The sequence below is a fragment of the Hordeum vulgare genome, chromosome 7H (assembly GCF_904849725.1).
Source record: "Hordeum vulgare subsp. vulgare chromosome 7H, MorexV3_pseudomolecules_assembly, whole genome shotgun sequence".
Classification (NCBI taxonomy): Eukaryota; Viridiplantae; Streptophyta; class Magnoliopsida; order Poales; family Poaceae; genus Hordeum; species Hordeum vulgare.
Window position 1 is genome coordinate 468,707,223 of NC_058524.1, and position 22,334 is coordinate 468,729,556.

Below are 22,334 nucleotides of genomic sequence, written 5' to 3' on the forward strand. Positions count from 1 at the left end.
CCATAACTCCGGAAGAATACCTAAGGGACATTTATCAGCCTGTTTCAGACTCCGAAAACAAAAAGGTATGTGATTCGGTAAGAAAACAGACTCCAAAACTTTTCCAGTAGGAATATTTCTCCGTTTTGGAATATTTGAAAAAATACAAAAATTGGAAGTAGTCCGGAAAGCGCGCGAGGAGGCGACAAGCCTGCCAGGCGCGGGCCCACCCCCTGGCCGCGCCTGGGGGGCTTGTGGCCACCTCGTGTGCCTCCTGGACTCCATTTTCGTGCGGAGTACTCCTTCTGGTCTCGAAAAAATCAATATATATGCTCCCGTGAGGTCTGACCCTCGTATCACGCAGATTTCCTTTGTTTTTTGTTTCGAGCCTGTTTGTGTTGCAGATCTAGATTGCTATGACGTCCCCAAAAGCTCCGAAGGACAATTTCTTCGAGAAGGTCATCAATCCCTACCTCACGGGAGTGCTGCAACACCCTCAATCTATCAAGATGCGTGAGGGGATGTTGCACATCCGTGATGTTGTGGGGCCCAAGAAGACCGGAAGCGTGGAGACGAGGCTCGAAGCAATGGAGCAACAAGTCTTCAAGTGCCAAGGGATGGTGGAGCGTGGACTCAACGCCAACCACATGATGATCACGGAGTTCACCAACAAGCACAGGATTGATGCCAATGACATTGGGAAGCACCTCTCCAAGCTCTATGACACGATTGATCAACTCCAGGCCCAGATCTATGACCCGCAGAACCAAAACTATGAGTATGAGTATAGATTTAAATCAATACGGTTGACTGCAGATTTGAGGATTCCGGAGACTCGTTCATCTTTCCATGATGGAGCACCTATGCCTTGGAAGATGGAGGATCAAACCCATGTTGCAACAACTCCACCACCATCACCTCCAAAGGAAGACAACTAAGCATGGGTATGGGAAATCCCCTTGGCTTGTGCCAAGCTTGGAGGAGTTGCCCCGGTATCGTATCACCATCACATCTTTTGCCTTTACCTTTGTTTTAGTTTTCCTTTTCAATTTTCTCTTTCTCTACTAGATTAAAAGTCTTAGTGTTTTAGTCTTTAGTTTTGCTTTGTGTCACCCCCGATGTATTCGAGCTCGTGAGTCATATAATAAAGAGTGCCTTTGTTGACGGGCTTTGCCTCTTGCCATGATCAAAAGAGTGATAAAAGAACAAAAGCATGAAAGATCATGTAATGATCTTATGGGAAGTGACGGCTTCACATATAAAAAGATTGTTGATACGTCTCAAAAGTATCTATAATTTTTGATGGTTTCACGTGTTATCTTATCAACTTTGGATGTTTTATATACCTTTTATATCTTTTTTGGGAGTAACTTATTAATTCAGTGCCAAGTGCCAGTTCCTGTTTTTCTGTGTTTTTGACTCTTTTTAGATCTGATTTTGGAACGGAGTCCAAACGGAATAAAATCCCCGAAATAAATTTTTCCAGAACAGAAGAAGGTCGGGGGACTTAAGGGCCAAGGCAGGAGGCCCACAGGGAGCCCACAAGCCCTGACGCCGCGGCCAGGGGGGGGGGTGCGGCAACGAGGCTTGTGGCCTCCCTGGCGCTCCACTGCCCTAGATCTTTGGCTTATAAATTCCCTAAAATCCCAGAAAAAATCAGGGCATCCACGAAAACACTTTTCTGCCGCCGCAAGCTTCCGTTTCCGCGAGATCTCATCTGGAGACCCTTCCCGGTGCCCTGCCGGAGGGTACTTTGGAATTGGAGTGCTTCTACATCAACATCAACGCCTCTCCAATGACTCGTGAGTAGTCCACTTCAGACCTACGGGTCCGTAGTTAGTAGCTAGATGGCTTCTTCTCTCTCTTGGATCTTCAATACAAAGTTCTCCATGATCTTCATGGAGATCTATCCGATGTAATCCTCTTTGGCGGTGTGTTTGTCGAGATCCAATGAATTGTGGATTTGTGATCAGATTATCTATGATTTATATTTGAGTCTTTGCTGATTTCTTATATGCATGATTTTATATCCTTGTAAGTCTCTCCAAGTCTTGGGTTTTGTTTGGCCAACTAGATCTATGATTCTTGCAATGGGAGAAGTGCTTGGTTTTGGGTTCATACCGTGCGGTGACCTTTCCCAGTGACAGATGGGGCAGCAAGGCACGCATCGTGTTGTTGCCATCAAGGGTAAAAAGATGGGATTTATCATAGATTTGAGATTGTCCATCTACATCATGTCATCTTGCTTAAGGCGTTACTATATGCTTATGAACTCAATACACTAGATGCATGCTGGATAGCGGTCGACGTGTGGAGTAATAGTAGTAGATGCAGAAAGTATCGGTCTACTTGTTTTGGACGTGATGCCTATAGATATGATCATTGTTATAGATAATGTCGGGGGGATAACCCCGGGGTAGGCTCATCAAGCCTGTTCCTTCATTTCCGGCCCAATGGACATGAAGGCATGAAGATTCCCAAGGCCCAAGTCTTCTGACCGGCTAGGCATCGCGTGCCGGCTCGAAGATGAGGCGGCCACCTTTCTGGCCGGCCAGGAAACACCTGCCGACTGACTCGAGGCGGCCTCCCCTTCAGAGCCGGCCTGGTCCCGCCAGCCGTACTAAGGAGGAGGCGGCCACACTCTAGCCGGCTGAGGATCACAAGTCACATCAGATCATAGGTCAGGAAGAGACCTCACGATTAAAGGTAGCTACACGTCAGCAAAGGTACATGATCAGGGCGCCCGGCAGGTACGGGCGTTGGCGACCACGCCGCTGACCTACCTCGGCTCTGATCCATCACCTAACATAGTGTCGGACCGTCACACTCCCACTCCATTACTACACTTGGCGTGGGGAACAGTGGAGGCGGCTGTACTACCTGCCCATGAAGAATCTCGCGGGCGACGCTTGACGTACATCGCGTGCTCAACGTTAGCCTTACGCGAGAGCCTCATTGGCCAGCCGGCGGGTCCCACAGGCAATCGAGACCATGCAGCCGGCGGGCCCCTCATCGACAAGACAAGACCCTTGTGGGCCCCTGGCCAGCCGGCGAAGCAGCCAGCCGGGTCCCACACTTGTACCCTTTATCCATATTGTAGGCCGGTGGGTTCGTCTATAAAACCCCCCGGTCGCCCCCCATGCAAGGGGGCCGATCACTTGCCAGTCATTCAACACTACACACTCACCAACCAGCAGAGAGCGAGGTAGAGACGAGCCGGCTGCTCCCCTCTTCCTCGTCCCAACACAGCTCCAGGAGCAACATTGTACTCTGTTCCCATACATCAAAACACACCAACATGATTAGGGGTATTATATCTACGGAGAGCCCTGAACCTGGGTACATCATGCGTCCCATGCGTGTACCAACCTCGTTCCCTGCGCCCACCTTTGTCCCTTCGGTTCTCACCGACTTTAGCCTACCTATGGCATATGTTTTGAGTATTCACCGACATTTGGCGCCCACCGTGGGGCCGATCGCGACATCGGCTGGCTTTACGCGCTGGGCGGGGCCCCGCACCTACACCACCGGATGCATCTCGTCCGGATTAGTTTGCATGCCTGTGGAGCTCGCTTTCGACGAGGCGACACCCATGATGATCGACGTCCCCGTCCGCCATGCGGATTCGGACGAAGATTCGGATGACGAGGCGCTCCCTAGCGTCGTCATCGCTGCTATGGAGAACCTCAGCATTCTCTTCAGCGACCTTTGCCTCAACGATGGCCCGCGCTACTGCGGCGAGGACTACGATGTTGAGGCGCTCTGCGCCATCTTCAGCAGACTCTCTATCGCTGAGATGCCTGCCCACGATGTTTACCCTAGTAACGTCCTCATCTTCGACGCCCCCCGCCGTCGGTGGGGTTCTTCACCCCATACCACGTTGCTGCCGTCTCCAACGCCATTGAGGTGATGGTTATCGGCGCTGGCACGAGCACGGCTCCCGGCAAGGCCTCCACAGGCGCCGGCGAGCCTGCTGCGGCCGCCGCTGATACTCTTCGGGACGCCACCGCCGGCCTGAAGACACCGGTCACCGCTTCCACTGATCCTGCAGACGCTCGGGCCTCACTGGAGGAGGCTCGCAAGCGTATCTTGGAGGAGGGCATCGCCGTGGCCTCGGCGAAACGTCGGTTGGAGGCTACACATTGTGAGTATAACTCCGCATACGGTCTTACTCCGATTTCCAAGGCCCCCAGCCGGCTTGGATCGGTCCGCAGCCGCAGACGGTTCATCGCCGAGGTTCTAGGCGGGGACCTGCCCACCTACGAGACTCCTGCGGCCAACATGCGGGCGACGCATGCAACGATGGAGGAGATGGCAAGCCTAGAAGGCGAGGAGCGCGCCTTCCAGGAGAAGCGTGTCAAGGATCTCCTTGACGCCGCCAACCAGCAACACGCTCGGTTCGACCCCAGCCAAGCTCAGTCAAAGTCCTCGGGACCGAACTCAGGGGCTCGCCGCAACCCTAGCGGCCAGCACCACGCAGAAGGATCTTCCTCGCATCGCCCTTCCGGCTGAAGGGGCGAGGGAAGCCAAGACCGGTGCTCCCCGCGCCAGAGCGAGCACACTTCGAGCTTGCGTCGCGGTGGCGACGAGGGTGACTCGGAGTATGGGAATCTTCCCTCGCGAAGAACTCACGCCTCAGGCTCCCAAGGCGCCTCCCCTCTCACCACCGGGGCTGGCGGCCCCGCCTCCCAAGACGAGTGGGACGCCTGCCGGCGTATCATCGCCCTGGCCCATTTGGCCCTCCTAGAGGAAGACGGACCCGTCGGTCCGGCTTGCTTCGGCCCCCGGATCCGAGGGGAGCCGTTCCCCCGAGGTTTCACCCTGCCTCGGGATACGCGGGAATACAACGGCACGGCCAAGCCAGAAGACTGGCTGATCGACTACACCACGGCCGTAGGCATCGCCAGGGGCAACAAGCGCGTAGCGGTTCGCTACGTGCCACTCATGCTGGCCGGCTCGGCCCGGACCTGGCTTAACAGCCTCCCGACCGGCAGCGTCAACTCCTGGGTGGACTTCGAGGAGGCGTTCGTTCACAACTTCACTGGCACATACAAGCGCCCTGGCCGGCCCCGCGAGCTGGCCATGTCCGTCTAGAAGGCCGACGAACCCCTTCGCGACTACGTCACCCGGTGGACCGAGCTCCGCAACTCCTGCGAGGGTGTGCATGAGGTACAAGCCATCTAGTACTTCATCGACGGATGCCGAGACGGCACCCTCCTCAAGCACAAGATCATGTGCGCCGAGCCCACCTCTTTGGCGGTGCTCATGGCCAAGGCGGACAAGTACGCCATGGCCGACTCCGCGATGCGCATCAAGGTGACCGCCTTGGACAAGGTCGTGCCTGCACCGGCTACTCCCAAGCCGACTGGGGACAACCGAGGCGGCCAGAACAACTACAAGCGCAAGGCGAATCAGATGGATCCCCGCTCCAACAACAAGCTAGTGGACAATGTGGAGGGCGAGGCGTGGGCTTCTCAAGCCGGCCCTCCACGAAAGCGCCGCAATCAGGGCAACCCCAACTGGCTGCCCAAGCAGTCTCTCGAGCAGCTGCTCGACGCCCCCTGCAAGATACATTCTGGGGCAACGCTGTCTACCCATACCCTTCAACAGTGCAGCATCGCACGCCGGCTGTCGCAAGGGAAGGGCCTGCTGGCTCCTCCGGGTACGCAGGCGGCGCTCCGTGCACCGGCTCCCCATCACGCTCCGCTTCCGCCGCCACCGCCTCGCGATGACGGTCCTCACCCTGACGACTATCCTCATCATGACTGAGCGTTCGTTGTCTTCACGAGCGAAGGCGACGACAAACATAGCCTGCGCCAAAGACGGCGCGAGGTAAACGCCACTGTCCCCCCGGTTCCCCAATACATGCATTGGTCTGACAAACCAATCACATGGAGCCGGGTGGACCATCCTGCGGTGATGCCTAACCCGGGATCATGCGCACTCGTCCTCGACCCCACCTTCGCCTCCAAAAGGCTCACCTGCCGATTCTCTCGGGTGCTGGTTGATGGCGGCAGCAGCATCAACATCCTCTACCTCGACACTCTTTGAAAGCTCGGGCTCAACAAGACGGACGTCCTGCCAACCAGCACTGTTTTCCATGGCATTGTGCCTGGACAGTCATGCTCGCCCATCGGCAAGATCCAGCTGGACGTCCTCTTCGGCGACAAGGCCCACTTCCGCCGAGAGTCCATATGGTTCAAGGTAGTGGACCTCAGTAGCCCGTACCACGCGCTGCTGGGGAGACCGGCTCTGGCCAAGTTCATGGCTATTCCGCACTACACCTACCTGAAAATGAAGATGCCGGGTCCCAAGGGCATCATCACTGTTGCTGGCGACTACAAGAAGTCGCTCGAGTGTGCCCAAGATAGCAGCCACCTCGCCGATGCCTTGGTGATTGTTGTGGAGAAGCGGCAGATCGACCGGCTCGTGGCCCAGGCTACCGAGCAGCCGGCGATTCCTTCTCCTCCGTCCCATTCGGCCGGCGAGGGCTCTTTCAAGCCGGCTAAAGAGACCAAGCAGGTCCCACTCGACCCTGCCAACCCGAAGCAGTGCATCACCATCGGGGCTGGCCTCAGCCCCAAATAGGAAGGCGAGCTCGTCGACTTCCTCCGTGAGAATCGGGACATCTTTGCATGGTCCCCCAAGGACATGCCGGATGTTCCGAGGAAGTACGCCGAGCACAAACTTCACATGCGACCGGATGCAAAGCCGGTGAAACAACCTTTGCGCCGCTTCGCCGAGGGGAAGCGGCGCACAATCGGAGAAGAGATCACCCGGCTCCTTGCAGCCGGCTTCATCATGGAGGTTTTCCACCCGGACTGGCTGGCGAACCCAGTCCTGGTGCTGAAGAAGAACAACACGTGGCGAATGCGTATCGACTACACTAGCCTGAATAAGGCCTGTCCGAAAGACCCCTTCGCGTTGCCTAGGATAGATCAAGTGATCGACTCCACTGCAGGCTGCGAACTGCTGTCGTTTCTGGATGCTTATTCGGGCTACCATCAAATCAAGCTGGATCCAGCTGACCGTCTGAAGACCTCCTTCATCACGCCCTTCGGGGCCTACTGCTACACCACCATGATGTTCGGTCTGAAGAACGCAGGTGCAACATTCCAACGCTGCATGCAGCAGTGCCAACTGCCACAGATTGGCAGAAACATCCACGTCTATGTGGATGACGTCGTCGTCAAGACAAAGCAGCACTTCAGCCTCCTCGACGACCTGCAGGAGACATTCGCCAATCTGCGCGAATACAAGATCCGACTCAACCCCAAAGAGTGCGTCTTCGGGGTCCCAGGCGGCAAACTCTTGGGGTTCTTCGTGTCCGCCCGTGGCATCGAAGCAAACCGTGAGAAGATCAGCACCATCGAGCGGATGGTGCGGCCGGCTCGGACCCTCGACGTCCAGAAGTTCGCCGGCTGCTTGGCTTCCCTCAGCCGGTTCGTCAGCCGGCTTGGCGAGAAGGCCCTTCCACTCTACCAGCTCATGAAGAAGATGAAGAAGTTCAAGTGGAACGACCAGGCGGACGAAGCCTTCCGCGACCTCAAGCGGCTAATCTCAAGCCTGCCAATCTTGGCAGCCCCATCTGAAAGGGAACCCATACTCATATACATCGCAGCGACCACTCGCATGGTCAGCGTAGTGTTGGTAGTGCAACGCAAAGAGGAAGGCAAGGCCCTGCCAGTGCAGCGCCCTGTCTACTACCTAAGCGAGGTCTTGTCCGCCTCTAAGCAGAACTACCCTCATTATCAGAAAATGTGTTATGGTGTTTACCTTGCTGCAAAGAAATTAAAACAATACTTCCAAGAGCATGCCATCACTATGGTGAGCACGGCTCCGCTTTTAGAGATCATGGGTAACCGTGATGCCACGGGCAGAATTGCCAAATGGTCCATCGCCATGGCGGACCATGATATCCGGTACGAACCTCGCACCGCCATCAAATCACAGGTGGTGGACAACTTCCTAGTCGACTGGGCTGAGACCCAGTTCGAGCCACCGCCTTCAGACTCCACGCATTGGCGGATGCACTTCGACGGCTCGAAGATGCGGACAGGACTGGGAGCCGACATCATCTTGACGTCCCCGAAAGGGGACCAACTCAAGTACGCTCTCCAGATCCATTTTGCCGCCTCCAACAACGTCGTCGAGTACGAAGCACTGGCTCATGGCCTTCGGCTCGCCAAGGAGATTGGCATCCGGCGGCTCATATGTTTCGGCGGTTCGGACTTGGTGGTGCAGCAGGTCTCTGGCGAATGGGATGCCAGGGACGCCAACATGGCGAGCTACCGCTTCCTCATCCAGTAGCTCAGCGGCCCCTTCGAGGGTTGCGAGTTCCATCATGTTCCCAGGGCGGAAAATGAGGCGGCCGATACGCTGGCGAAGATTGGCTCCACGAGGCAGGCCATCCCAGCCGGCGTCTCCCTCGAGCAACTCCACAAGCCGTCTATCAAGCCGTCTCCTCAGTCGGCATCAATCTTCGTACCGGCCGACTCTACGATGCAAGCGCCACCGGCTCCGCCAGTTACATCGGATGTGGACCCCACGCCAGCTGCGCTGGCGGCACCGACTCCAAATGCGGCACCGACTGAGTCTACGGTGCAAGTGCCGTCGGCTCCACCAACTACGCCGGCTTCGGATCCTAATCCGGCTCCATTGGTCCAACCAACTCCAATAGCGGCGCCAGCTACAACGACAACCCCGACTCTATCTGGGCTCGAATCCTCCTAGTGGGTGGACATCATGGAGATGGACGGTGAGCCGGCTGCAGTAATAACACCATCAAGCTCGGGGGCTGCAGAAGCCCCCAACAGTCAAAACGAAGCAGAGGCGACCCTTGTGTCGGCTCCATCATGGTCTCAGTCCATTCTGGCCTTCCTTCTTCGCGGCGAACTTCCTCAGAATGAGGCGGAGGCGAGATAGATCCAGCGCAGGTCCGCCGCCTATGCCATCATCAATCGTGAACTGGTGCGACGCAGCGCGACTAGCGTGTTCCAACGCTGCGTCGAATCAGAAAAAGGGCAGGAGATCCTCAGAGACATCCACCAGGGGGAGTGTGGGCATCATGCCGCCTCCAGAATCCTGGTGGCCAAAGCATTCCGCCATGGATTCTACTGGCCCAGGGTCCTTGAGGAGGCCGTGGATCTGGTGGACAAATGCGAAGGCTGCCAACGCTTCAGCGCACAAAGCCATATGCCGCCTTCAGCGCTGAAAACCATTTCCTTATCATGGCCATTCGCCGTCTAGGGACTGGACATGGTTGGGCCCTTCAAGACGGCTCGCGGAGGGATGACACATCTTTTGGTAGACGTCGACAAGTTCACCAAGTGGATCGAAGCCAGGCCTATCAAGAAGCTTGACGGCCTCACTGCTGTCAGGTTCATCACAGACATCTCTGTCCGATATGGCGTTCCCCACAGCATCATCATCGAGAACGGCACCAACTTCGCCAAGGGCGCCCTGGCGCTCTACTGTTCCAAGATAGGCATCCGGCTCGACTTGGCCTCAGCGGCACACCCTGAGTCAGACGGCCAAGCAGAGAGGGCCAACGACCTGATCCTAGCCGGCATCAAGCCAAGGCTGGTGGCACCACTGGTCAGGTCAGCCGGCTGCTGGATTGAAGAACTGCCGGCTGTACTATGGAGCCTCCGCACCACGCCCAACCGGTTGGCCGGCTTCACTCCATTCTTTCTGGTATATGGGTCCGAGGCTATTATCCCCACGGATGTCGAGTTTGACTCGCCTCGGGTCAACCTATACACAGAAACAGAGGCGAAGGAGGCCAGAGAAGATGGTGTGGATCTCCTCGAAGAAGCAAGGGACTTGGCTTTGAGCCGGACGGCCATCTACCAACAGAAGCTGAGATACTACCACAACAAAAGGATCAGGCCTCTCTCTTTCAGAGAGGGAGACTTGGTCCTCAGAAGAATCTAGCACACTGCCGGCCAGCACAAGCTCTCACCCCCCTGGGAGGGGTCCTTCATCATCAGTAGGGCGCTGCACAACAATGCTTACTACCTGATTGACGCCCAGAAGCCAAGGAAGTGCAAGAGGGACGACTCCGGCCAAGAAACGGAGCGCCCATGGAACGCGGCGTTGCTTCGCCCGTTCTATTGCTAGAAGGCAGATATCAAGCAAAGGAAAGAGCATGCACATGTATCTTCCTCCCTCTTCAGGGAACAAAGAAGGCAATAAAAAGAACATGCTCCATGATTCTTTTTGTCAAGAGTTTTCACTCAGTGTACGGGCTACACAACGTACCACCTCTTGCCGGCTTAATCAAGCTCAGAGGCTACGCAGCGCGGCTCCTTGCTAGCTTTAAACAAGCTCGGGGCTCGCCAGCCGCCTGAACGGTCCACCCTTATAACGGACACATAGTTTACCTGCTGACTTGTGGTCCGTCGCTTTAGCCTGCGGGCTGACTCCGGTCGCTCGGTTCGCGATATGACGCCAGGTAAGGTCGAACATGCAATGTCCGGCTATACTTGGGACGACCGGCTCGGGTTGGCTCGATCGCATACACGATCTCCTTCAAGACTCAAGACGGCCTGTGATGACCGAGACTCAAGACGGCCTCTGACTACCGGGAACAACAAATATGATAAAAAGAGCATACTCCATGCTTCTTCTCGCTAAAGAGTTTTCACTCAGTGTACGGGCTACACCACGTAGCACCTCTTGCTGGCTTAATCAAGCTCGGAGCCTACGCAGCGCGACCCCTTGCTAGCTTTAAACAAGCTCGGGGGCTCGCCAGCCGCTCGGACGGTCAATCCTTGTAGACGGGCACATAGTGTACCGGCTGACTCGTGGTCCTCTGCTCGAACCTGCGGGCTGGCTCCAGTTGCTCGGTTCGTGATATGACGCCAAGTCAGGTTGAATACATGCACAGTCCGGCTATACTAGCGATGACCGGCTCGAGTTGGCTCATTCAAGCCGGCCTCTGATTGTCTTATGTCTTGTTCTTTATGTCTTGATGGCTTCGGATAAGAGAAGTCAACCAGGAATCAAAAGACAGGATCATAAGACAACACGCTTGGTGACGAATATAATGCTGAATATCTACATTCATAAAAGCATTGGCCCATGGCCCACGTTCGTTACATCCCTCCGGGGGTAGAACCAAAAACACAGAAGGACACCAGTTACAGGACAGCGGCCTCAGTGGTCATCTCGGCTGCTGCTCCTGATGTGGTAGCATCACCACCTCCGACTCCTCCCGAGGTGGTTGTACCGTCTCTCCCGTTGCGGCCCCTGGCTCCGTTAATCCCGGAGTCGGCATACGCCCCACCGCTGGAGGCGGCTGCAAATTCGGCAGCCCGGACCGCCTCGTCGGAGCTGCCATCGGCGTCCTTGGGCTGAAGGCCATGCAGATCTTCAGCAATCACGCCGCCGTCTTCACCCCGCTCCAAGGCGAAGTCATCCCAGGCTGCGTACTCGGCGACGGTGCTGGCTCTCACCCGGAGCTCCTCCTCCATGCCTTGCAGCTCCGCTTCTGAGCCGTCCCGCTGGGCAGCCAGCTTGCCCAAGTTTAGGTTACGATACCATGACTTGGCCAAGCGCAGGGCCATATAAGCCCCAGATCGCGCTGCGGAGGCACGCCAGGCGTCCAGGCGCTCTCCACCCGCCGCGAGCCAGCGGGCAAGCCGACTCATGGTCGTCGGCTCCACGCCCTCCGGCCACAGGGCCGCCACCATCGACGAACCTGCAACCTGGAGCTGAGTCACAAACTCGCCCAGGACGTGCAGGCGGGCCCGAAGGCCCACCCCGATCTCCTCTATGCTCCAGCCGGAGGTAGTATCTACCTCATGCCCGGCCGCACGGCGCTCCTCGCGGCACACCTCAACGGCAGTGTCGGCTGCGACCTGGGTCTCAGGGAAGAGATCTGGAGTAACGGCTACCAGGACGTAAGAACACAACAAGAGGAGGAGACGGCAAAGAGACCAAACACAAAAGAAGGAAAAGAGACCCATGCTGGAAGGCGCCGTCGGTCTCATAAGAGACCTCGAGGACCTCGCGCTCCCGCACCTCACCCGCATGAGTGAGACGGGCGATTTCCTCCTGGAGGGTCGCGTCGGACTCCAGCGCCTTGGCCAGCTGCGCTTGCTTTTGGGTAAGGGTTTCATCCTTCGCCCTCAAGGCGGCGTCCTTGAGGTTCACCTCCTCAAGGTGAAGCGACGCGAGGCGGTCCACGTCGGCAGAGTAGGAGGCCTCCTTCTCCTGCAGCGTGGCCCGCAACCGCTCCAACTCGACCTGGCTGGCCGCCTCAAGCTCCTTCTTCTCCACCTGAAGAAGGTCCAACTGCTCTTGGAGCCGGCCACCGGCGTCGCGCAGGGCACCACGCTCCGCGGCAACCTCGCCCAGCCGGGCTTCAAGCTCGGCAATCCGGCTATCAGCCCCCAAGTGCTGGTCCCGAAGCTCGTTGTACGCCTGTACACGAGCATCGTAAAGAGCCTGCCAAAGGGGAGGGAAAGGGAACATGATTAAGATTCGACCTGGTTAAAAGCCTAACCAGCCCGATTCTCGGGGGATACACCCAGTGGGTGCACTTGCGCGCCCCCACTGAAGAAAACTGCGCAGGGAAAAAGGCCTCCAAGAGATTCGGACCGGTTGGCAATCAACCCGCTCGATTCTCGGGGGCTACACCCAGTGGGTGCGCTGTCGCACCCCCATTGACGTCAAGAGAAGAAAAAAAGCACAAAGAAAAACCAAAAAAGGCAAGGCCTACCTGGGTGCGGGCTTCCAGGCGCTCCATGTCGCCGCATACCACGCGTGCCGCCTGCTCCACCTTCGACCGACCGCTGGAAAACAACGTCACCAGCTCCGGTACGCCGGAAAAAACGGTGCCGGCGGGCATTCCCAGGCGGGCCAAGTGCGCCGCCCGCCATGTCTTCATGGGCCGGCTCCCAGCCCGGCCCCCGGCCCTTGGCGCAACAGGGCCGTGCTGGGGAACGACGATGGCGCCGGCTCCTGGTGCCGGCTCGACGGCCGGCTCGGGCGCCATCCCAGCCGGCGCTACCTCCTCCGTAGGAGGCGGATGAGCCGCGTCCGGCGCATCCATGGTCGCCCCTGGGGCATCAGGGGCCGCGTCCGGCACGGTCAGATCCAGCACCGGCGCGTCAGGAGCCGCTTCGGCCCTGGGAGAAACCGGGATCGTCTCCAGGTCCACCTGCTCCGGGGCTGCCGGTTCAGACGGCTGGGCCCCTTCGGTCCTTGGGGCCGGCCTGGAGGCGGCCTCGCTAGCTGTCTCCTCCGCACGGGCATGTGCGGAGGGGTACTATCTAGCCTTCACACGCTTCTCGGCCGGTCTCTCGACCCGGCTGGGGCGAGGCTGACCCACGGCGGTCTTCCCTGCAGCCGTGTCCCACCGGTGCTTGGATTCTATCTCGAGCTCCCTCTCGGCAGCATCAGCTGCTGCCCAGCCGGCCCGTTCGGCTGCGGAGGCGATGTCTTCATCCGCATCCTCCGCCTCCCTGGCAAGCCAAGCTTCTCAGGAACAAAGCTCATCTCAAGATGGGGAAGGGAGAAGAGGAGGAAACCATACCCTGCAACTACCAGGACCTGCCCCCGGCCACCGCCACGGCGCGTCTTGGCGCCGTGTGCTCGCTGCCCGGCTGGGGGACCCGGCGTCGGTCGCTTAGAGGCCGACCGGGAAGCTGTGGCACCCTTGCCCTTCTTCCCGGCTGCCTCGTCAACAGCGGTCGCTCCGCCACCTTAACGCCGGCCGCGCGTCAGTAGTGGGCTGGTGACCTCCTCCACCTCGTCAGAGTCTTCCTCGAAGGCTGCATCAGAATAGAATGAGGCTTCCTCATCGTCGTCCGTCCAGTCTGCTACGGCGTGCCGCGGGTACTCACCAGACGGCTCGGTCCCTTCCGACTCCAGGGGATCTTCCAAGCTGGCGGAGGAGTCTGAGCGGGGCTCCATCGCACCCTCGTCCTCCATCTCGGAGGCGTCAGACACCTCCACGTCAGGAGCAGGCTGACGGAGGGACCCCTGCAGGGTCTTGAACATCTACAAGAAAGGAATTCAACCAGGATCAGCAACGCCACCGGCTTCAAAACAAAACGACATAAAAGAAGGGAGTAAGGCTACCATCGGAGGCGGGTGAGCCTGGTTGAACGGGGACATCCCCCATGTCCATTCCCTGCCCTCATCCATGCGGGCGGTGGAGATCAGGTTCACCCTTCGCGCTACAGCGCCCGGGGTGAACCTCTTGGTGGAGAGCCGGCATGGATCAAGCCGACTGCTCATGTGGCAGACCAGATGCGGCCGCCTCTGCACAGGCAGAATCCGGCGGACCACCATGGTGGCGAGAAGGTCGCGGCCGAGGAGGCCGCTCTTCCCCAAGATGTCGAGGTGGGCACAGATAAGCGCCACCTTAGGATGCGGCCTGGGAGTCTTCGCATCCCAGTTCCGCCGTGTCGGAGGAGCGATGGCGAACGAGGGCATGTTGAGGGCGTCCTGGGCCGGGTAGGCACTCTTCACATAGAAGAAGCCCTTCTGCCAATGCTTGATGGAGTCTTGCAGAGGCATCTGGGGGAAGCCGTACTTCAGGAGATGATGCAGCAACGCGGCTCCACACGGCGTCATGGGGCACGGCCCCTTGAGCTTCTCCACCTCGTATTTCTCCATGGCGATGGACTATTGCTTGAAGAAGAACAGGCTGCACCACAGATTGACGCGAGGCTCGATCCCCACGAAGCCCTCGCACAACACCACAAAGGCGGCCAACTGCAGTATGGTGTTCGACGCCAGGTGGTGCGGCTGCAGACCAAAGAACTGGAGCCATTCGGCAAAGAAGGAGCTAGCCGGGAGCCCGAAGCCCCGGTAGAAGTGCTCGACGAAGACCATAACCTCTCCCACGATGGGTGCGGGAGAGGTCACGGAGCTAGGAAGGCGCACCGACACTTGGGAGGCCGGGGCCAGCAGTCGATGTTGACGGAGTGCATCGATGTGCCCCTCGTCGACGTCGCTGCCCAGCCAGGCCCCTTGCGAGGACGCCTGCTGCGCCGATGACTTCTTCGAGGAAGATCCGCCGGCCATGGCTGCGGGTGGCGAGAGCTCAAAGCGGTCGACGGAGGTCTCGATGATGAAGAGGAAGAAGACGAAGGACGCGAGCTCTTCTTCTCAGGACGCAAGGAGGAGGAGAGCATGGAGCAGGGCGAGAAGATGGGGCGAATGGCCTCCTCGAAACCCTCGCGTCCCATTTAAACCCCCACGAAGCGTCGTGGGGAGGGGATCCGGTGCGCACCGGGCCCCATTAATTCCGTGTATTACGGGCGGTAACGCCCCCCTAAGCCCAACCGTCATGGACTAAATCCACAGAGGATCTCCCGCGGAGGCCGAGGGGGCATCGCGACGGGACCCAGGGCCCAAGCCCGGTCCTGTCAGCAGTAATTGCCATCATTACGCCAGACAGGGCCTGGCACATGGCGTTCTTCGGGCCAGTTACGACTAGACCGAGGCGTCGCTTCGAAGCCACCCGGTTCCGAAGCCGGCATCCTTCGCCGCGAACAAGAGCCAAAATATCAAGACAAACCTACAAGGCGGTGAGGCCGCCCGCCCGCAGGCGACAGGCCTCGCCAGCTTCGGGGACTACTGTCGGGGGGATAACCCCCGGGTAGGCTCATCAAGCCTGTTCCTTCATTTCCGGCCCAATAGACATGAAGGCATGAAGATTCCCAAGGCCCAAGTCTTCTGACCGGCTAGGCATCGCTTGCCGGCTGGAAGATGAGGCGGCCACCTTTCTGGCCGGCCAGGAAACCCCTGTCGGCTGACTCGAGGCGGCCTCCCCTTCAGAGCCGGCCTGGTCCCGCTAGCCGGACTGAGGAGGAGGCGGCCACACTCTAGCCGGCTGACCAAGCAGGCTAACCGGCTGAGGATCACAAATCACATCAGATCGTAGGTCAGGAAGAGACCTCACGATTAAAGGTAGCTACGCGTCAGCAAAGGTACAAGATCAGGGCGCCCGGCAGGTACGAGCGTCAGTGGCCACGACGCTGACCTACCCCGGCTCTCATCCATCACCTAGCATAGTGTCGGACCGTCACACTCCCACTCCATTACTACACTCGGCGTGGGGAACAGTGGAGGCGGCCGTACTACCTGCCCATGAAGAATCTCGAGGGGCGACGCTTGACGTACAACGCGTGCTGAGCGTCAGCCTTACGCGAGAGCCTCATTGGCCAGCCGGCGGGTCCCACAGGCAATCGAGACCATGCAGCCAGCGGGCCCCTCATCGACAAGACAAGACCCTTGTGGGCCCCTGGCGAGCCGGTGAAGCAGCCAGCCAGGTTCCACGCTTGTACCCTTTATCCATATTGTAGGCCGGTGGGTTCGTCTAGAAAACCCCCCGTCCGCCCCCCATGCAAGGGGGCCGATCACTTGCCAGTCATTCAACACTACACACTCACCATCCAACAGAGAGCGAGGTAGAGACGAGCCGACTGCTCCCCTCTTCCTCCTCCCAACACAGCTCCAGGAGCAACATTGTACGCTGTTCCCATACATCAAAACACACCAGCAGGATTAGGGGTATTATCTCTACGGAGAGCCCTGAACCTGGGTACATCGTGCGTCCCATGCGTGTACCAACCTCGTTCCCAGCGCCCACCTTTGTCCCTTCGATTCTCACCGACTTCAGCTTACCTATCGCATATGTTGTGAGTAGTCACCGACATATAACGTCATGACTTTGCGCGGTTCTATCAATTGCTCGACAGTAATTCGTTCACCCACCGTCTACTTGCTTTCACGAGAGAAGCCACTAGTGAACACTACGGCCCCCGGGTCTATTCACAACTATCGTCTCCACTTTTACTTTTACTTTGCTTTGTTTCCTTTTTTGCTTCCAGTTCTCACTTTGCAAACAATCTATAAGGGATTGACAACCCCTTAACAGCGTTGGGTGCAAGCTCTTTGTGTTTGTGCAGGTACTTGTGACTTACGCGATCCTCCTACTGGATTGATACCTTGGTTCTCAAACTGAGGGAAATACTTACCGCCGCTGTGCTACATCACCCTTTCCTCTTCAAGGGAACACCAACGCAAGGCTCCAAGGCCGTGGGGGAATCCTTTGCATATTTGCCAAGGAAGTCCCTGTAGGCGTAGCCAGGAGCAGAAGGATTCCTGGCGCCATTGCCGGGGAAGGTCTTTTGTCGCAGTAGCAGAAGGATTTCTGGCACCGTTGCCGGGGAGGAGAGATCAAGTCAAGATCTATCCAAGTAGGTGTCACAAACTCATCTCTTGCATTTACCTTTTTTGCCAGTTGCCTCTTGTTTTCCTCTCCCCCACTTCACATTTGCCGTTTTCATTTGCCTTTCTCCCTTGCCGTTTTCATTTGCCTTTTTGCCTTTCTCCTTTGTAGTTTTCTTTTGTCTTTTGCCTTCTTTTTCCGCCCGTTTTCCTCGCTTACTTCCGGCTCGTTTGTGTATGGGATAGTCCATAAATGGCTAGATCCACCACTCCAAACGATACCCCTGAGAACGAAGTTCTCAATTTCAAGCAGAATGAGGAAGAAAATTTAAAGGACGCTTGGTACAGGATTTGCAATGCTCAAAGTAGATCTACTCGTAAGCAATCCACTACTGTTCTTCTTCGTAGTTTTTTATGTTGGAATCTCTCCTTGGAATAGGTATATTCTTGATACCATCGTAGGCGGGAATTTTTCGGGGAGCCATATTGTTGACTCCTATGGAGCTATCATGAAGTTGGTAGGCTCACCCCCGCTCATGGTTAGTGGAACTACCTTAACCTTGGAACACGTGATGCAAAGGCTTGACGGTATTGGAAACAAAACTGCCACAATTGAACTTATTGAGGGTTTGGATAGAAAGATCGACAATCAAATTACTCAATACGGATCCAAAGTGGGAATGGTTTTGAAAAATTTAACGGAGAAGGAACCTATAGTTAATGATTCCTCTAGAATTGGCAAACTAGAAGATGTCATAACCAACTTGGGTTCCGCTTTTGCCGCTGTGCAAAATACTCCAAATCTCACTCTCAAAAAGACCGTCAAGTCTGTTTTTGTTCCTAAAGCTAGTGGTGAGTCATCCAGTAAAGACGAAGATCTTAAGATTATAAATGATCACACTACTTGTGGTTTGAGCACCAAAGATGACTATACGTGATTCCATCACCTTAAGCCTAGCTAAGGGCGTTAAACAATAGCGCTTGTTGGGAGGTAACCCAACAAATCTATCCTTTTTCTTTCTGTTTTGTGTTTTCCACACTTTCATAATTCAGTTATGATTGTGTTTTTTGTGTTTCTTTTGCGTTTGTGCCAAGTGAAACCGTTAAGATTAGTCTTGGGGATGATCGTTTGGTCATGCTGGAAAAGACAGAAACTTTCTTCTCACGAAAAGAATTTTATTTTTTGTTCTGTAAGAGCTTCTCAGTTGATTCTTTTTGCTTCTGATTGCTACGCCAATTCTTCAGACTGTCGTAAGTTTTCAGAATTTTTGAAGTACCAGAAGTATACGAAGTATACAGATTGCTACAGACTGGTCTGCTGTTAACATATTATGTTTTTGTTGAGTTGGTTGCTTATTTTGATGAAACTATGGATAGTATCGGGGGGTATTAGCCATGGAAGATTGAAAATACAGTAACCCAACATCAAAATAAGTAGAATTTAAGTTTGCTACAGTACCTAAGGAAGTGGTGGTTTGCTTTCTAATACTAATGTTATCACGAGTTTCTGTTTAAGTTTCGTGTTGTGAAGTTTTCAAGTTTTGGGTGAAGTTCTTATGGACAAAGAGATAAAGAGTGGCAAGAGCTCAATCTTGGGGATGACCAAGGCACCCCAAGTTGATTCAAGGATGCCGTAAAATCCTAAGCTTGGGGATGCCCCGGGAAGGCATCCCCTCTTTCGTCTTCAACCCATCGGTAACGTTACTTGGGGCTATATTTTTATTCACCACTTGTTATGTGTTTTGCTTGGAGCATCTTGTATCGTAGGAGTCTTTTATTTTTTTTGTGTCACAATCTTGCTTGCTGCACACCTAGAGAGAGAGGCATGCACTCACCGTGATTTTGTCGAGCTTCACTTATATCCTTTGGTTAGACAATTCAGCTCACATGTGTTTCACTTATATCTTTTGAGCTAGTTGATTTTGCTCTATGTGCTTCACTTCTATCTTTTAGAGCACGAAAGCGCGTGGCGTGGTAGTTGATCTATGCTATGAAAGTAGTCTCAGAAGGGGTAGTTATCCAAAGGGATATGAAAACTTCCACCTTCATGTGCATTGAATAGTTAGAGAAGTTTGATTCATCTCAATTAGTTTTGAGTTTTGGTTGTGGTAATATTGAAGTTATATTAGTAAGGTGTTGTGGATCTAGAAATACTTGTGTTGAAGTTAGTGATTCCCGTAGCATGCACATATGGTGAACCGCTCTGTGATGAAGTCTGAGCATGATTAGTCTATTGATTGTCATCCTTTGTGTGGCGGTCGGGATCGCGCGATGGTTTATACCTACCAACCCTTCCCCTAGGAGTATGCGTTCAATGCTTTGTTTCGATTACTACTAAAACTTTTGCAACAAGTATTTGAGTTCTTCATGACTAATGTTGAGCCCATAGTTTAGATGCACTTTCACCTTCCACCATCACTATCTTCTTTAGTGCCGTGCAACTTTCGCCGGTGCACAAAACCCACCATATAGCCCCCCTCAAAACAGCCACCATACCTACCTACTATGGCTTTTTCAAAGCCATTCTGAGATATATTGCCATGCAACTACCACCATGACATGTGCCACCACTTCTACATTGCCATTGCATGATCATAGGATAGCTAGCATGATGTTTCCATTGATGTCTATCCCATGCTAGATCATTGTCACGGTACACTACCAAAGGCATTTCATATAGAGTCATCATTGCTCTAAGTTTTGAGTTGTAAGTGTGATGATCATCATTGATGGAGCATTGTCCCATGTGAGGAAATAAAAGAGGCCAGCGAATCCGATTTACAAAAAGAGGCCAAAGATGCCCACCAAAAAAAAAGAGAGGCCAAAGAGCCCACCAAAAAAATGAGAGAAAAATAGAGAAGGGACAATGCTACTATCTCCTTTCCACACTTGTGCTTCATATTAAGCACCGTGATCTTCATGATTGAGAGCCTCTCGTTTTGTCACCACCATATAGCTAGTGGGAAATTTTCATTATATAACTTGGCTTGTATATTCCAATGATAGGCTTCCTCAAAATTGCCTTAGGTCATCGTGAGCAAGCAAGTTGGATGCACACCCACTAGTTTTCTTTAAGAGCTTTCACATACTCTTAGCTCTAGTGCATCATTTGTATGGCAATCCCTACTCATTCACATTGATATCTATTGATGAGCATCTCCATAGCTCATTGATATGCCTAGTCAATGTGACCATCTTCTCCTTGTTTGCCTTGCAACCTCCACCACACTCCATTCCACTTATAGTGCTAAAACCATGGCTCACGCTCATGTATTGCGTGAGAGTTGAAAAAGTTTGAGAAAGTAAAGGTGTGAAAACAATTACTTGGCCAATACCGAGGTTCTGCATGATTTAAATTCGTTGTGCAAGGATGATAGAGCATAACCAGACTATATGATTTTGCAGGGATAACTTTCTTTTGGCCTTGTTATTTTGAAAGTTCATGATTACCTTGCTAGTTTGCTTGAAGTATTATTGTCTCCACATCAATAGCAAACTATTGTTTTGAATCTAATGGATCTGAACATTCACGTCACATAAGAGGAGTTACAAAGGACATCTATGCTAGGTAGCATGAAAGCATAAAAAATTCATTCTTTATCACTTCCCTACTCGAGGACGAGCAGGAGTTAAGCTTGGGGATGCTTGATACGTCTCAAACGTATCTATATTTTTTGATGGTTTCACGTTGTTATCTTGTCAACTTTGGATGTTTTATATACCTTTTATATCTTTTTTGGGACTAACTTATTAATTCAGTGCCAAGTGTGAGTTCTTGTTTTTTCTGTGTTTTTGACTCTTTTCAGATCTGATTTTGGAACGAAGTCCAAACGGAATATAATCCCTGAAATAATTTTTTCAAGAACAGAAGAAGATCGGGGGACTTGAGGGCCAAGGCAGGAGGCCCACAGGGAGCCTACAAGCCCTGACGCCGCGGCGAGGGGGGGGCCTGCGACGACCAGGCTTGTGGCCTCCCTGGCGCTCCCCTGCCCTAGCTCTTTGACCTATAAATTCCCTAAAATCCCAGAAAAAATCAGGGCATCCACGAAAACACTTTTCCGCCGCCGCAAGCTTCCGTTTCTGCGAGATATCATCTGGAGACCCTTCCCGGTGCCCTGCCGGAGGGGACTTTGGAGTTGGAGGGCTTCTACATCAACATCATCACCTCTCCAATGATTCGTGAGTAGTCCACTTCAGACCTACGGGTCCGTAGTTAGTAGCTAGATGGCTTCTTCTCTCTCGTGGATCTTCAATACAAAGTTCTCCATGATCTTCATGGAGATCTATCCAATGTAATCCTCTTTGGCGGTGTGTTTGTCGAGATCCGATGAATTGTGGATTTGTGATCAAATTATCTATGATTTATATCTGAGTCTTTGCTGATTTCTTATATGCATGATTTGATATCCTTGTAAGTCTCTTCGAGTCTTGGGTTTTGTTTGGCCAACTAGATCTATGATTCTTGCAATGGGAGAAGTGCTTGGTTTTGGGTTCATACCGTGCGGTGACCTTTCCGAGTGACAGAAGGGACAGCAAGGCACGCATCATGTTGTTGCCATCAAGGGTAACAAGATGGGCTTTCATCATAGATTTGAGATTGTCCATCTACATCATGTCATCTTGCTTAAGGCGTTACTCTGTTCTTATGAACTCAATACACTAGATGCATGCTGGATAGCGGTCGACGTGTGGAGTAATAGTAGTAGATGCAGAAAGTATCGGTCTACTTGTTTTGGACGTGATGCCTATAGATATGATCATTGCCATAGATAACGTCATGACTTTGCGCGGTTCTATCAATTGCTCGACAGTAATTCGTTCACCCACCATGTACTTGCTTTCATGAGAGAAGCCACTAGTGAACACTACGGCCCCCGGGTCTATTCACAACTATCGTCTCCACTTTTACTTTTACTTTGCTTTGTTTTCTTTTTGCTTTCAGTTCTCACTTTGCAAACAATCTATAAGGGATTGACAACCCCTTCATAGCGTTGGGTGCAAGCTCTTTGTGTTTGTGTAGGTACTTGTGACTTGACGCGATCCTCCTACTAGATCAATACCTTGGTTCTCAAACTGAGGGAAATACTTATCGCCGCTGTGCTACATCACCCTTTCCTCTTCAAGGGAACACCAACGCAAGGCTCCAAGGCCGCAGGGGAATC